The sequence below is a fragment of the Thalassophryne amazonica genome, chromosome 4 (genome assembly GCF_902500255.1).
Source record: "Thalassophryne amazonica chromosome 4, fThaAma1.1, whole genome shotgun sequence".
Classification (NCBI taxonomy): domain Eukaryota; kingdom Metazoa; phylum Chordata; class Actinopteri; order Batrachoidiformes; family Batrachoididae; genus Thalassophryne; species Thalassophryne amazonica.
Genome location: NC_047106.1, coordinates 36801348 through 36809164, shown reverse-complemented (window position 1 = coordinate 36809164; position 7817 = coordinate 36801348).

The following is a 7817-nucleotide window of genomic DNA, read 5'->3' as shown; positions in this document are numbered from 1 at the left end:
ATCACTAATGATTAAATGCAGAGTGGTGCATACAGAGCAAAAAGAGAAAGAAACACAGTGCATCATGGGAACCCCCCAGCAGTCTAAGTCTATAGCAGCATAACTAAGGGATGGTTCAGGGTCACCTGATCCAGCCCTAACTATAAGCTTTAGCAAAAAGGAAAGTTTTAAGCCTAATCTTAAAAGTAGAGAGGGTGTCTGTCTCCCTGATCTGAATTGGGAGCTGGTTCCACAGGAGAGGAGCCTGAAAGCTGAAGGCTCTGCCTCCCATTCTACTCTTACAAACCCTAGGAACTACAAGTAAGCCTGCAGTCTGAGAGCGAAGCGCTCTATTGGGGTGATATGGTACTATGAGGTCCCTAAGATAAGATGGGACCTGATTATTCAAAACCTTATAAGTAAGAAGAAGAATTTTAAATTCTATTCTAGAATTAACAGGAAGCCAATGAAGAGAGGCCAATATGGGTGAGATATGCTCTCTCCTTCTAGTCCCCATTAGTACTCTAGCTGCAGCATTTTGAATTAACTTTACATGAAACAAAACAAAACCAAAGGTGGCACGGTGGAATAATCATCACGTTTGCCTCACAGCGAGATGGTCTGGGACTTGAATCTGCCCACATCCAGTTCCTTTCTGTGTTGTGTTTGCTTGTTGTCTGCGTGAGTTTCCTCTGGGCACTCCAGTTTCCTCTTATTATTTAAAAAAAACATGTTTATTAGGTAGGGGCAGCATGGTGGCTTAGTGGTTAGCACTGCTGCCTCACAGCAAGAAGGTCGTGCGATCGATTCCCACCTGTGTGGCCTTTCTGTGTGGAGTTTGCATGTTCTCCTCGTAGAGAAGCTTGAATCTTTGACTGGGTTGCTTGATGCGAGGACGTTTCACTTCGCAGAAGCTTCCTCAGCTAAAATTCTTACTCTGGTAGTCTGACTTCTGTCTTGACCCTTGTAGAGAAGAACAAACAGAAGCCACAAAAGCTGGAGTTTTAAACCTAACCAGACCCCTCCTACTGAGAGGCACGCTACTATAGGCTAGTGACTAAACGATTGCTTTAATTAGCACCTATTGTGCTCTAGTTAGCACCCTCCTAATGACAGGGTAGCTGTCCCTCCTAATGATGGGACTGACACCTCTCCTGACGGCTCTCCTGACGCGTCTCCTGATGACGTGAATGACTCATTTCCATGAACAAAAGACTGAAACTGCTTTGACCTGAGTACCCCATTGTAAACAGTGGACAAACCGTGTCTCAGACCCCCTCCTTGGTAAAGGCTGGGTTTCAAATGTACAGTTGTACAGTTGAAATTCAAGCTTCTCTACTATGGAAACCACCTCGACAACTGAAAACCTAGCCTTCACAGAAACAATGTTCTCCTCGTGTTTGCATGGGTTCCCTCCGGGTGCTCCGGCTTCCTCTCACATCCAAAGACATGCAGGTTAGGTGGATCAGAAACTTTAAATTGTTAGTAGGTGTGCGTGGGGAAGTGAACATGGTTGTTTGACTATATGTGGCCCTGCGACAGACTGGCGTACTGTCCAGGGTGTACCCGCCTTACGCCCTATGACTGCTGGGATCAGCGGGTATAGAAAATGAATGGATGGATGTTTATTAGGTGTGTTGTTTCCACAGCTAATGTGAAGATGTGGACTTGTTCCCCCCGGTGCTGCTCCTAGTGTGATCAGTCTGTTTCATAAATGTCTGTTAGCACGGCTTAAATACAGACACACAATTTCTCTAAATGGGGGTTCATAAAGTACGAGTTATGGTTATTAGACTGTACTGATATGACAACAATAATAGCTTATATAATACCTTCATGTCCTGTATGTGTCCACGGCTTTGATAGAGAATGAAATATGGTGGTTTGCTAATATGTAGTGTGGTGATGATGTGCAACTGCAGGTAATTTGTGTGAATATTTTGTAGGATTCAGTTCTTTTTAATATTTTCTGTTGTGCATACAGTAAAGGCAGCAAAATACTAATAACCGAATTACAAATTTCAATTCAATTTCAATTTATTTTCATTTATATAGCAACAAATCACAACAAAGTTGCCCCAAGGTGCTTCACACAAGTAAGGTCTAACCTTACCAACCACCAGAGCAACAGTGGTAAAGAAAAACACTATATGTTACTATTACAAATATATATATATATATATATATATATATATATATATATATATATATATATATATATATATATATATATATATATATATACGAGGTCTGTCAATAAAGTATAGGTCCTTTTTATTTTTTCAAAAACTATATGGATTTCATTCATATGTTTTTACGTCAGACATGCTTGAACCCTCGTGCGCATGCGTGAGTTTTTCCACGCCTGTCGGTGACGTCATTCACCTGTGAGCACTCCTTGTGGGAGGAGTCGTCCAGCCCCTCGTCAGAATTCCTTTGTCTGAGAAGTTGCTGAGAGACTGGCGCTTTGTTTGATCAAAAATTTTTCTAAACCTGTGAGACACATCGAAGTGGACACGGTTCGAAAAATTAACCTGGTTTAAGGTGAAAATTTTAACGGCTGATGAGAGATTTTGAGGTGATACTGTCGCTTTAAGGACTTCCCACGGTGCGAGACGTCGCGCAGCGCTCTCAGGCGCCGTCGTCAGCCTGTTTCAAGCTGAAAACCTCCACATTTTAGGCTCTATTGATCCAGGACGTCGTGAGAGAACAGAGAAGTTTCAGAAGAAGTCGGTTTCAGCATTTTATCCGGATATTCCACTGTTAAAGGAGATTTTTTTTAATGAAAGACGTGCGGACGAATTGCAGTGTCGGCTCGCAGCCGCCGCGACGCTCCGCCACAGGAAAAACACCTCTGTTGGAAGCCTTAAGGACAAGTTGGAACATGTCCAGCTGTTAAACAATTTCTCATATACTCACTCCACTGAAAGCCATCAAAAGCCGCCTGGATTTTACAAATGGTTATCAACACGGAGGTGTTTTTCCTGTGCTGCCACACCGCGCCTGCTGCGTCCCGACGCCCGGACCCGTCCGCACGTCTTTCATTAAAAAAATCTCCTTTAACAGTGGACTATCCGGATAAAATGCTGAAACCGACTTCTTCTGAAACGTCTCTGTTCTCTCACGACGTCCTAGATCAATAGAGCCTGAAATGTGGAGGTTTTCAGCTTGAAACAGACTGACGACGGCGCCTGAGAGTGCTGCGCAATGTCTCGCACCGTGGGAAGTCCTTAAAGTGACAGTATCACCTCAAAATCTCTCATCAGCCGTTCAAATTTTCACCAAAAACCAGCTTAATTTTTCGAACCGTGTCCACTTCGATGTGCCTCACAGGTTTAGAAAAAATTTTGATCAAACAAAGCGCCAGTCTCTCAGCAACTTCTCAGACAAAGGAATTCCGACGAGGGGCTGGACGACTCCTCCCACAAGGAGTGCTCACAGGCGAATGACATCACCGACAGGCGTGGAAAAACTCATGCATGCGCACGAGGGTTCAAGCATGTCTGACGTAAAAAACATATGAATGAAATCCATATAGTTTTTGAAAAAAATAAAAAGGACCTATACTTTATTGACAGCCCTCGTATATATATATATATATATATAATGTTGTCATGTCCACCTTACAAAGCCGTGACCCTCTTTAAGTGGTAAAGTTTTGTCAGGGTGGCAGAAAATAAGAGAATACGAGGTCTGTGAGAAAAGTATCTGACCTTTTTATTTTATGCAAAAAATATATGGATTTGATTCATATGTTTTTACGTCAGCCAAGTTTGAACCTTCATGCGCATGCGTGAGTTTTTTCACACCTGTCGGTTGCGTCATTCGCCTGTGGGCAGGCTTTGAGTGAGCACTGATTCCTCATTGCGAGGAAATGGCAGAATGATTTGGGCTTTGTTCCATCAGAATTTTTTCAGAAACTGTTAGAGACAGGCAGCTGGAAACCATTCGGAAAATTCACATGGCTTTCGGTGAAAATTTTAATGGGCTTCACAGAGATTAAGGAGTGTTACTACTGCTTTAAGGACGGCCCACAATGGCACACGGCGCGTCGCGCTCCGAGCCGCGATCGACAGGCAGAAACATCAGCCATTTTCCGGCAGATTTCACTTTTAACAAGAGATTTTGTCATGGAAAGCCGCGCGGAGGCTTCACACGTCACGACGGATTCGCTGATGGAGCGAGACAAAGAACACCTCCGTTTTGGAGTGTCAGGGGACAAGTTGGGACATGCCCAGCTCTCCACAATTTCTCTTATACTCACTCGACTGGTAAGCCACTGAAAGCCGAGATAGGCATGTCCCAACTTGTCCTCTGACACTCCAAAACGGAGGTGTTCTTTGTCTTGCTCCATCAGCAAATCCGTCGTGACGTGTGAAGCCTCCGCGCGGCTTTCCATGACAAAATCTCATGACAGTTTCTGAAAAAATTCTGATGGAAAAAAGCCCAAATCATTCCATCATTTCCTCGCAATGAAAAAATGACGAGAGGGGTGGACCAGTGCTCACTCAAAGCCTGCCCACAGGCGAATGACGCAACCGACAGGCGTGAAAAAACTCACGCATGCGCACGAAGGTTCAAGCTTGGCTGACGTAAAAACATATGAATCAAATCCATATTTTTTTTGCATAAAATAAAAAGGTCGGATACTTTTCTAACAGACCTCGTATGCACAGAAAGAGGCAGATAATTTGGTGAGTTGTGGGATTCAGAGGAAGAAAAGTGTGTGGGATGACCCGGGTTTGTGGCAAGCAAAAATATCTGAAATGGACAGAGACACTGCTGATAGGAAGTATTTATTCATGTTATTATTTCATGTGAAAAAAAAAAAATGTTACCATTAAAAAATACTGCCTCCGGCTTGTCAGAGGTGCAATAACAAACAAAAACTCTTTCAGAATTGTAGTGGCATCTGCACTCTGTTTTTGAGGACAGTATGATTGAAGCAGATTTACCGTACTGTGGAACAGGCCTTTATGTTAGTGAATAATTTATTCATATGAACTTCAAGAGGCTGCGATAGACTGGCGTCCTGTCCAGAGTGTGCCCCGCCTCACTCCCTATGACTGCTGGGATAGGCTCCACCCCCTGTGATCCTTAATTAGAGTAAGTTGGTATAGAAAATAGATGGATGGATATAATGTCAAGAGGCATGGCACACACTGGGAAAAAAAGTGTTATTTAAATAACTGATTAATTCAGGGAGGTGACGGTTGAATGGGCTTGAGACAGGTTCAAATCTCTGTGGAAATCAGTAGTGGAAAGCAGTATTGGCCCTTGGACAAGCTGCTTGACCCCCAATTTATACCTGATGTATAGTTGAGCACTTTGAGTGGCAGTTCAGTGGCATGGGTGTGTGCAGGTGTGAATGTGAGTCATTACTGTAAAATGCTTTGAGCTTCTGATTTGGATGGATAATGATATATCCATTTATGCACAATAAGAATGTGTCCATAACATATTTTTCTTATGTTTCTCAATTAGAAACATAAGAAAACTTGTAGAACACAAACCTCCACCAACACTAGTCTCTAATTCCACTAAATGTTTACCTTGGAAAAATGTTTCAAGGTCAAATCCTGTTAGAAGTGACTTCATAAGCTAAATTAGATGTAATCAATCAATCAATCAATCAATTTTTTTATATAGCGCCAAATCACAACAAACAGTTGCCCCAAGGCGCTTTATATTGTAAGGCAAGGCCATACAATAATTACAATGTCAGGAGTATGTATTTAGTTCATGCACTTGAATCTAAGTTTTTTTGTGGTGTTGTCAGGTTTTTTTTTTTTTTTACTTTTTCAGTTTCTGAATTCCTTTTCAGATAACTTTCACAGAATGTTTTTTTTTTTTTTTTCTGCTATGCACAATTTCTCATTCCTTTTTGGCACTTGGTTTTTGACTGATAACTGGAAGACAAACAGGCATAAAATTGGAACCTCCATCCAATTTTGGTGTGTGTGTTGTCATTTCGGCTGCTCCCATCTCGGGACGGGGTCGCCACAGAGGATATAGCCAGATCCGCATTGGTAATTGGCACAAGTTGTACGCCGGATGCCCTTCCTGACGCAACTCCAGTTTCAATCGGAGAAACACACACACACAGCCACTGGTGTTTCAAAGAGGTCTCCCATCCAAGTACTAACCATTAGCTTCTGAGATCTGACGGGATCAGGCTGACACAGAGCAGACCAGCTGCCTCCATCCAACTTTGGTGGTGTAGGTAAATCCATAACAGAAAAATGAGAGTGATTGAGGCACTTTTGATTGAGTTATCACGCAAAATGTACACCAAATGGGCTTTTTCAATATTAAATTAAAACGTTCACAAAATCCACAATCCAGATCAGATCCAGATCAAACTTTGTCAGGCGATAGTGAGTGCCAGTCTGCACCTCACTGTCAAATATGAGAGTGATTGGGGGATGTCTGATTCAGATGTAATGTAATATATATATTAAATGGGGTTTTCAATGTTAAATTGAAATGGATCAGATCTGGATTACACATTTGTCAGTCAATAAAGATACCATCCTACATGACGCTCTCAAATATGAAAGAAATGTGATCTTTTTTGACAGAGTTATGAATTTTTGGAATTTCATTCAGTGTTAAAGATAGGGATTTTTTTTTCCACTTTTCCAAGGTTTTTCCTGACTCTGACCTTTGACCTATGACCTTAAAAATTTAATCAGGTCTTGCCTATCAGGATATAAATTTTCAGTAAAAATTTCATAATGATATGAGAAAAATTGTGGGCTCCAGGCTGTTCACAAACAAACAAATACAAAGTCAGTGATACACTGACAAGTCTTGTTGAAAAGCCTTTTTGCTCCATTCAGTTTTTACCACTGTGGATTTAACACACATTCAGTTGTGCTCAAACGTTTACATACCCTGGCAGAATTTTAGATTTTTTTTTTTCCCCCCATGTTTCAGATAACATGAATGATAACAACAACAACAAAAAACTTCCACGCATAGTTAGTGGTTGGGTGAAGCCATTTATTGTCAAACAACCGTATTTACTCTTTTTGAATCATAATGACATCACAAACTACCCAAATGACCCTGATCAAAAGTTTACACAAGTTTACAAGTTTTTTTAGTTGTTATGGATGAAGCTCTTTATTTTCTCTGATGGTGAAGCTGCCACTGAATGTGTCTTGGACATCAATTATGAAGGACTAGAAACAGTAAGGCCCTCTATGGTAAATCTGTGTGGAGTTATGCAGCTTCATGATGAAGTGGTATAGAGGAAGATTTTCTTAAAAAGAAGATTTGAAATGTTTAGCTACAAATTGCCAGAAGGTACATAAGAAAAAAAATACAGAAAATCCTTCTCTGCTCTACTCCACTATGAAGCCAAGAGTGGTGATGCAAAATGCAAAGCTTGCACTGTGCACAACTTCTCCACTCACAGCCTACAACTTCTGCATTGTCTTGGTGGCTTTCCTCGCTCTTCTCCTTCTTGCACAGTCACTCAATTTTTGAGAAATATCTACATGCAGATTTACCAGAGAGTGCCATACTGTTTGTATTTCTTCATAATTGATGTAAATAAAGTCCAAGACATATTCAGTGGCAGCTTTACCATCAGAGAGCCTCGTTCACAAACTACCACAAAAGACTCCAAGCTGTAATTGATGCTAACGGGGGCAATACACGGTATTAAGAACAGGGGGATGTAAACTTTTGATCAGGGTCATTTGGATAGTTTCTGTTGTCATTATGATTTAAATAAATGGACTGCATTTATATAGCACTTTTCCATCTGCATCAGATGTTCAAAGTGCTTTACAATAATGCCTCCCATTCACTACAATGTCAGGTTGCTG